The sequence below is a fragment of the Lynx canadensis genome, chromosome C1 (genome assembly GCF_007474595.2).
Source record: "Lynx canadensis isolate LIC74 chromosome C1, mLynCan4.pri.v2, whole genome shotgun sequence".
NCBI lineage: Eukaryota > Metazoa > Chordata > Mammalia > Carnivora > Felidae > Lynx > Lynx canadensis.
The window spans coordinates 117,017,096-117,027,162 of record NC_044310.1 but is presented as its reverse complement, the minus strand read 5'-3'; positions in this window follow the sequence as shown (position 1 = coordinate 117,027,162).

The following is a 10,067-nucleotide window of genomic DNA, read 5'->3' as shown; positions in this document are numbered from 1 at the left end:
CCTGGGTCTCACCCACTGCCCAGCCCAGCCCAGCCCGCCCTGTGGGGACCTCAGGTTTCCTCAGTGGCCTAGGCCCTGTGGGTCCCTTTTCTGTTTCTGTTTCCTTGAGTTTCCCGTTATTTAGGTTTAAAATCCTTTTTGCATGGCTAGGGGCTCTGTATTCAAGGCGTGGGCTTTGATTTAGCACTTGAGGTTTCAAGCAGAGCCTTCTCTTCTGATAGAAAACTATTAGAAACAACAACAACAAAGTAGTTTCCCCACAAGATCTTAAAACTAAGGCATACTTTTTAAAAAGTTGTGAAATAAGGAACATCATAAAGAGGAAATTTTGTTAAATATCCTTCCAGTCTCTTTCTATTGTTTTTTATTTTTTTTTAAGTTTATTTATTTACTTTGGGAGAGAGAGAGAGAGGAGAGGGGGATGGGCAGAGAGAGGGAGAGAGACAGAATCCCAAGCAAGTTCTGCACTGTAAGCGCAGAGCCCTGTGTGGGGCTCGATCTCACGAACCTATGAGATCATGACCTGAACTGAAATCAAGAGTCAGATGCTTAACTGACTGAGCCCCCCCAGTGTGAAATATTTTTGCTCTGTATTTTCTGACAAAATTGAAATTACATTATATATAGTTATGTGACTCTTGATTCACTCAGCATTTTATCATGGACATTTTCCCATGTTTATTAATGAATAACTTCTAGTTTTGTGGGGTTTGTTGTCTACAGGATGTTCTTTTGTCTGACTCTGTCATATTTTCACTTTGCTCTCTTTACGTGGTTGGACATTTAGATTGTTTCTAGTTTTGGTTGTGATAGAAAATGCTGGAATAGATGTCCTCGTATGTACGTGTTTACCTGAAATTCTGAACGTTACATTAGAATAGATCCTGCAAAGTGGTCTAACTTGGCCAAAGTGTTTGGACAGCTATGAAGACCTCATTAGGTCTTACTGGGTTTCCGGTGGTATCTCCCTAGCTTTTGGGGAGAGATCGAAGATTCTGGCTTGAGGTTTTCAGGAGAACTGTGTACAAATCAATGTAAAACTATCATTGGGTGCCTTCTGTATGGCTAGAAGCATGCAAGTCACTTGCAGACTATGATCTCATTTTGTAGATAGGTAAACTGAGTCTGGCCACTGGGAGGCAGAGTCCTGAGCAGAGGGAGAGTTACTCCCCTGGAATTGGCTTCTGAGCGCTGCCCTGGGAACAGCTGGGCCACAGCACTGTTTCTCAGCTAGGACGCTTTGTTCCCCAGGAGTCATTTGTCAATATCCGGAGACATTTTTGGTTGTCACAGACTGGGGGGTGGTGGTGGTGTGTGTGTTAGTGGCATCTAGCGAGTAGATGCTTAACATCTTGTAACGCACAGGGCAGCCCTGGCAACAAATTATCCAACCCCAAATGTTACCGGTGCTACAACTGAGAAACCCTGGGTAGAGGTCACCTGCTAAAGCAGGCATCGGTGCCTTTTCACACCTCATTCTCACACCAGGCTGGAAATCTCCAACCTTCTTTTCTGTGCCTTGGATTTCAAAACGGTGTGGCAGTCGCCATCAAGAGGAATTCCTTGAGCAATCCATCAGTCAATCAGCCAGCACTTGCTGGAACATCTGTTCTGTGCCTTACGCTTATTAAGCTCGCGGCCGTAAGCGCACACCTTGCTAACTTGGTTAAGAGCCGCTGGCCTCTGAAATCCCAGCAGGTTTCTCAAATGTGCATCTTCTCCTGGTTCTTTCCATGCCTAGCAGGGGGGCTACTTTAGGAAAGTCATGAATTGGCCAGTGTGACCTCCGAAGACAGCTACAGAGGAAGGTTGCCGGGAGCAGGGACTGCCCTCACCTGCTGTCTGAAAGAAACTGGATGTGTCTGTTTTCCTGGCCCCAGGCTGGGAAGTTTCCCACTTCACAATGTATTCTGTACCAGGCTCTTCCTGGCAGCTACTAGTCAGGGATGGCAGAGTCCTGGGTCAGAATAGTGGGAAAGCCTGGGGTGGGGGCCTTTTGGCAGTGGCTCATTTGTTTAACCAAACAGTTGTGCCTAAGCAGTCCAGGAAGGCTTTCTTCCAGGAGAGGGCCCAAGCTGGGTCTCCGGGATGGGGACTTTACCATGGAGAGGCAGGGGAAGGAACAGCAGTCCAGGCAGAATGACTCGGGCATATGATGTGTGGCGTTTCTGGAACCTGCAGGGGGTCACTGTTACTTGGAGGATGAAGTGGGGAGGGGCTCTGCAGTCTGCAGAGGGGCTCTTTAGGAGAGCCTGGGGATGCTTTGAAGGGGTGGCTTGGTGATGATAAGTAAGGATGGCCCTTGTTGTTAACTTCAGGTCATGAGACATAAGCACACAGGAACCCAGGTTCTTTGGCGGGCTAGAATATTTGGGTGGCAGAGTGATTCTCCACCTCTTAGGTTTGGGCTGATTCAGTTCTCCAGGTTTTTTTGTTTGTTTGTTTGTTTGTTTTTTTGCCCAGGTAAGCTAGGCACAGCAGTGGAAAAGAGGGAACTCCCAGCAAATATGCACCTACCTCTTCTCATGCTGGTAACATTTGTCCATTTGGAGGCAAGAGCTTTGCCTTTTCCTGACCTACTCCCTGAAGATAACTCCCCTTACAGGGTCACCTCTTGCTGACCCTCATGGCTGGTGGAAAAAAAAAAGAGAAGATGAATCTGGTTCTCAGAACACTCTTCACCATGATCCTCAGGACCACTTTCAGTGATTTAAGGGTAGCAATGGTTATCCATCCATCCATCCATCTTTCCATCCTCCCTTCCTCATCCGCCCATCCGTCCATCCATCTCTCCATCCTCCCTCCATCATCCATCCATCCATCTCTCCATCCTCCCTCCATCATCCACCCATCCATCTGTCCATCCATCCATCCATCCATCTGTCCATCCTCCCTCCATCATCCATCCATCTGCCCATCCATCCATCCGTCTCTCCATCCTCCCTCCATCATCCATTCATCCATCTATCCATCCTCCCTCCATCATCCATCCATCCCTCTGTCCATCCTCCCTCCATCATCCATCCATCCATCCATCCATCCATCCCTCTGTCCATCCTCCCTCCATCATCCATCCATCCATCCATGTGTCCATCCTCCCTCCATCATCCATCCATGTGTCCATCCTCCCTCCATCATCCATCCATCCATCCATGTGTCCATCCTCCCTCCATCATCCATCCATCTGTCCATCCTCCCTCCATCATCCATCTATCCCTCTGTCCATCCATCCATCCATCCATCCATCTCTGCATCCTCCCTCCATCATCCATCCATCTGTCCATCCATCCATCCATCCATCTCTCCATCCTCCCTGCATCATCCACCCATCCATCCGTTCATCCATCCATCCATCCATCCATCCGTCTGTCCATCCTCCTTCCATCCTCCCTCCATCCACCTATCCATCCATCTCTCCATCCTCCCTTCCTCATCCATCCATCCATCCATCCATCCATCCATCCATCCATCCATCCATCTTCAATTCATCCTCTGTCTTTCCTTCATCCATTATTATCCATCATTCATCATCCACCCATTAGTCAATGGATTTTAAAGGTCTTTGCTGTTGGCCCTTGGTGTATTTCTCCTCTCCTATCCATGAAGCCAATAACTCAAGGGTCACCTCCTTCATGGAGTCTTTCCTGCCTCAGACCTAGACTCCCACTTGTCCCTGGAGTTTCCCTTGCTTGTAACACTCATTAATATTGTCTTGCAATTTTCTGTTTATTTGTGCTTAGGAAATGTTTGTTGATAAATGAATTCTGAGAGATTTTTCAGTGGGAGAAAATGGCATTTGTCCAGTGTCCTCTGACACCTCTCCTAAGAAATAAAAGTCAACTGAGCAGTCTTGAGATTGGTGGCCTTGCTTTGAGAGAGTAAGAGCAATAGTTATAAAATGATTAGTTTGTAATATAGCAGGGTTGTATTTTTATACAATTTAAACATGTATTACAGTTCATTTGGGCTCCATACATAATTTCTGTGTCATTCAGTGCCTGCAATCACAGTTTCTCTATTCCAGTGATTAGAGAGGGTTGCATTTGGGATTTGTAGACTCACTGATGGTCACTTCGCTGATTTGCTTAAGGAAGCAGCCCTTGACCTTAGCGCTGCCGTGGGAGATGCTCTTGTCTTTAAACACTCTTACACACTCTCAGGATGGAAGGGCCTGAGAGACCACGCATTGCTTGAGCCCTGCCACCACTAGGTGTGGGACAGGCACTCGAGCCATGCCAGGAAGGACATCTGTGTGGGAGGAATTATTTGCATTTTACAGATGCTATGAAGGCTTTCCGGTTTCATTGGAGCTGCCTAAGTTCCTAAAGGTAGAACAGTCAGGGTCACGGCTGTCCTCTCCATCCCAGGGTTGGTTTCTCGTCCACAGGGGGGCTCTGCCGTATCCTCTGGGAGGAGAGCAGGGCACAGCCTTTGTCTTGCCAGAGACTCCCTCTGCCTGGGAGGCAGGCTGGACAGCTGGGAGTGTGGCCCTGCTGTCAGTCCCAGCCTGTTTGGTCCATCTCCCACTTCTACAGGAGCTCTGTCCACTTGCTGTCCCTTCTGTGGCCCCTAGCTCTCTGAAGGAGGACTGTTGAGTGTTTTCCCCAGGCTAGTTCTTTCCCAGGCTGGCCCCACCCCCTTGTAATGGGCAAATTTGGACCCTCCGTGTTTCACATGATTCAGCTTGGCATCTGTTTGGCACCCTGGCTCCTGAAGGGGACTGTCCAGATAGCTGTGGCATGGCCATTGGGAAGGGACAGGCATATTAGCCCTTTGTTTGGAAGGTTCAGTGGAGCTGGGGGTTCAGATCAGGCACTGGAGACAGACTGTTCATCCCATCTCTTAGCCTCTGTTTTCTCAAATGTGAAGTAAAGACAACTGTGGACCCATCTCCATGGGGTATCCTGAGGGTAAAGGCGTTCCTATGTGGCATGTCCCTGGTACATAGTAATAAGTCTTGATTATTATTAACAAGGCACCATATATTTGACAGCTACATCATGTAGCGACTCATTTAGGCTCCAGTCAACCCCACTCCTGATTCCCTCTTAGCACATGCTGCTGGTTTCAGCCATAGCCTCCATGCTTCTGGGTCTTACTGAAAGACATCTTGGTGGGGGCAGACCCTGTGCTTACCAGAACCTGGTCACTGGGCAGGAAAGAGATCAGTTTGTTAGCAGGTAGAATTTCTAAGAAGTGCCTGGTTTTGTCCTGTCTCAGACCAATGAGGCACCTACCGGACCTTACCTTTAGGCTGCCGTTGGCTACTCTGGGCCTGAGGGTGGCTGTGAAGTCCCCTCTGCCCTGCCGTGCTCTGGAGAGGCCTTTGCAAAGTGCGTCTCCCGGCAGATTCCTCCAGAAGCCAGGACGGTGACCGTGCCCTCCAACCTGTGGACCTGTTCGGGTGTAGATGGTTGCCAGGCAGAGAAGAGACACGAGCTTCACAGGGTGGGTGGCTGCAAGGCTCCCACGGAGTAGCTCCCTATGGCTGCTCAGGGTCTTATGCTGTGGACAGGACAGCTGTGAGGCTCCCTTGCCTAAAATTGTCTTGTCCCTATTCTCACCTCGACCTAGGGATCATGATGGCCCAAATATTGAAACAACAAATTTGCTTTCTTGGATTAAAAGGAAATTTTTTTTTTTTTTGTCTACTTAAGTCTAGTCTTCGTTTCTCTGTTAATATTTATTACTCCCTCCCCAACCCCCAATATTTTACAGATTCGAGATTGCATCCTGTAATTTTCACTTAATGTTTTTTGGTAAGCATTTGCTGTAAGCTTTGTCAAAATGTGTTTGTTGTTGATTTTTCTATTTTGGGCATAAAGGTTATTTTTTTTTCATGATCATAACTAATTCTTCTAAAAACACCTTTATATATAAGTGCTCTAAGATTATTAGTATAAATAACTTTCTCTTTTTAAAAAACAAGAACGTATAATTTGTAAACTAGTTGAGAAAGAAGATGTAAAAAGAAGAAAGTACAAGCCATCATGACCTGAGGCTTCCATTCTGCATGCTCTTTGTGGGGACCTCCCCTTAACCCACAGTCCCTTCTAGACCTTTCTATGTATGTTTACTAGTATTTTCTACACTCATTGGATCACATCGCACATATTGTTTTGTAATTTACTTTTGTGGATTACCACCACATTTGCGTGTATGTTTTCCTGCAGATGTAAATCTTTGACTGTAACTGATCACGTTCTTTGGATCAATTTCCAGAGGTAGAATTCCCAATCAAAGGTGAGGTCATGTTTAGACTTTGCTCGTATTTCTAGGCAAGTGGTTAACAAAAAAAGTAACTGCCCCAGGGGAGGGCAGCCCCTGAAGCTTGTTTTTCTGTTTTTTTGTTTTTGTTTTTGTTTTTTTGCCTCTGATACAAACTTAATACAAATAAAGAAGGTTAATGGGGCGCCTGGGTGGCTCAGTCAGTTAAGCATCTGACTTCCCTTCAGATCATGATCTCACGGTTCATGAGTTCGAGACCCACATCGGGCTATGTGCTGACAGCTCAGAGTCTGGAGCCTGCTTCATTCAGATCTTGTGTTTCCGTCTCTCTCTGCCCCTCCCTCGCTTGCATTCTCTCTCTCTCTTTCTCTCTCTCAAAAATAAATAAACGTTAAAAAAAATTTTTAAAAAAGCAAATAAAGAAAGTAAATACTCAGAAATGGATACTGTAGAGTGAGAGGTTCCCCCTCGAGATAACTACCAGTTGTGGGTATGCGTGTGTTTTTTAGCATTTCTCAGCTGACAGACCAACATTTAATTGTCATTATTTAATTTTTACACAAACGGGACCATGTTACCAATAGTGTTCAGCAAATTGATTTCTTCGTGCTCACTTAGCAATATGTCTTGGTGTTCTTTCCACATCTGTCCGTATAGATCAACCTCACTTATTTTATTTTTCACTTAACTTGTAATTTTTATTTACACCTATTTATTTATTGAACACATACATGCTTAATAATTTCAAAAGGCATAAAGGGTTATATATATTTATATAATATAGAAAGTCTTGTTGGCCCTGCTGTAGCCCACCCACATAGTCCTCCCAGGGCCAATCGCTGATGCTAGTTTTTGTGTGTTTCCTTCCAGAAATAAGTTTCAAGCAAGTAGCATTAAAATGAATACATAATCTTTTCCCCCTTTTATGCCCCGATGGAAACATAGTATGCCAACTGTATTGTAACCTGCCTTTTTCACTCAACCATTCTATGTGAGCCCATTAAAAGCTGCTTCATTCATTTTGCCTGGGAGGTATACCAGCTCTGGTTCTCCCAGAGCTGTGGGTTGTTGTTGTTTTTTCAACATTTAGTCCCTATTGATGGACACTTGCCACAGTAAACAGAATTGCATTGAACAACCTTATGTCATTTCACGTACACGAGTGTATCTTTGTAGATAACCTCCTAGAAATGAAATTTCTGGGCATAAGCGTGGGATTTTTTTGTGATATGGATAGATATTGCCAGATCACTTTCCACGGAGGTTTACACTCCCACCAGAAACCTACGAGAGTGCCTGTTTCCCCATATCCATGCCAACAGTGTTATTATCAAACCTTTTGGTCTTTCTCAATCTGATAGTTGGAAGACAAACCTCATCTCACTGGAGCTTTTTTTAAATGTGAAATTTGATAAATTTTGACTTATGTATGCCAGCTATCACCACGATCAAGATAGGGAACATATCCGTCACCCCCAGGAGTTTCCTCCTGCCCCTTGGTAATCTGTCCTTCCTGCCTCCTCGCCTTCCTTAGGCAACCACTGCTCTGCTTTCTGTCACTACAGATTAGTTTGCATTTTCTAGAGTTGAATGGAACCAAACAAGATGTACTTTTTTCTGGTCTGGCTTCTTTCACTCAGCGCTGTTACCATGAGATTCATCCATGGCATGCCTCTCCATAGTCCATACCTTTATTATTATTTTTTTAATGTTTTTAAATGTTTTTATTTATTTCTGAAGGAGAGAGAGAGACAGAGCATGAGCGGGGGAGGAACAGAGAGAGAGGGAGACACAGAATCCGAAGCAGGCTTCAGGCTCTGAGCTGTCAGTGCAGAGCCCGACATGGGGCTCGAACCCATGAACCATGAGATCATGACCTGAGCCGAAGTCGGATGCTTCACTGACTGAGTCACCCAGGCACCCCATTGTCCATTCCTTTTTATTGCTGAGTGGTATTCCATCGTATGGATATATCATGCTTTTTTTTGTCCAGGCACCTGTTGATGGACATTTGGGTTGTTTCCAGTCTAGGGTTATTACAAATAAGGCTGCTGTGAACATTTCCTAGGGTCATTGTAAGGGCACAGGCGTCCTTGTCTCGGGTATGGAATGTTCAGCTCATGTGTCTCTCTGGGTTATGAGGGTGATTATGTTTTGACTTTTTAAGAAGCCATAAAACTGTTTCCCCAAGAGGATTGTGTCCTTTTTATATTCCCACCAGCAGTGAATGAGGGTCCCATCTCTACCACATCCTCGCCAGCACTTGGAATGGTTAATCTTTTGAATGTTAGCTATTTTGGTTTTAATTTAACCATTAATGTAGTCATTGTAGTTTTAATTTGCATTTTCCTAATGAATGATATTGTACTTCCTCTGGCGTGCTTTATTGCCATCTGTGTATATTCTTTGGCATATAGTGTCTGAGTAACTCTTGTTCCGCCCCTGATTTTTTTTTTTCTTTTTACCTTGGTTTGTTTGTTTTTTAATTATTCAGCTTTGAGAGTTCTTTATACATTCTGGATGCAAGTCTTATCAATTATGTGCTTCGCAAATATGTTCTCCCAGTCTGTGGCTTATCTTTTCATTCTCTTAACAGTGTCTATTGTCCTATAAAAAATTTTACTTTTGATGGACCCCATTTCATCAGTTTTTCTTTTTGTAGCTCATGCTTTTGACATTGTAGCTGGGACATCTTTGCCTACAGTGAGGTCACAAAGATGTTTCTCTTGCGCATTCTTTTTAGGAGTGCTAACGTTTCAGGTTTTACATTTAGGTGTATGATAACATTGAGCTAATATGGTTATATCAGTACATGGCACAAAGTACGGATCAAAGTTGTTTATTTGCTTATTTGCATGTAGCTATCTAATTAGTCCAGGGCTGTTTGTTAAAAGATTATTCTTGGGGCGCCTGGGTGGCTCAGTCGGTTAAGCGTCCGACTTCAGCTCAGGTCATGATCTCACAGTCCGTGAGTTCGAGCCCCGCGTCGGGCTCTGTGCTGACAGCTCAGAGCCTGGAGCCTGTTTCAGATTCTGTGTCTCCCTCTCTCTCTGCCCCTCCCCTATTCATGCTCTGTCTCTCTCTGTCTCAAAAATAAATAAACGTAAAAAAAAAAAAAAAAAAAGATTATTCTTTCTGCACCAAGTTTCGTTTGAAACTTTATTTAAAAAAATTGTTTCCCGTATATGTGTCGGCCTATTTCTGGACTTTATTTTTCTAAAAATTTTTCAAGTTGATTTTTTTTTTTTTATAAGAGAGACAGAGACCACGTGAGTGGAGAAGGGGCGGGGGTAGGGGAGGGGGAGAATCCCAAGCAGGCTCCGTGCTGCCAGCACAGAGCCCGACTCCCAGCTTGAAGTCATGAAACCGCGAGATCATGACAGTCTCTGGACTTCCTATTTCACTCTTTTGATCTATTTGTCTATGGTATCACCAACTACGTACTTCCTTGGTTACTGAGTTTAATAATAAGTTGTGAGGTGAGGTAGTGTGAGCCCTCCAAATTTGTTCTTCTTTCAAAGTTACCCCGACTATTTTAGATCCTTTGCATTTTTTTTTAATTTTTTTTTTTCAACGTTTATTTATTTTTGGGACAGAGAGAGACAGAGCATGAACGGGGGAGGGCAGAGAGAGAGGGAGACACAGATTCGGAAACAGGCTCCAGGCTCTGAGCCATCAGCCCAGAGCCTGACGCGGGGCTCGAACTCACGAACCGCGAGATCGTGACCTGGCTGAAGTCGGACGCTTAACCGACTGCGCCACCCAGGCGCCCCTAGATCCTTTGCATTTTTATGTAAATTTTAGAATCGCTTGGGAATGTCTCCAAAAACCCTACTTTT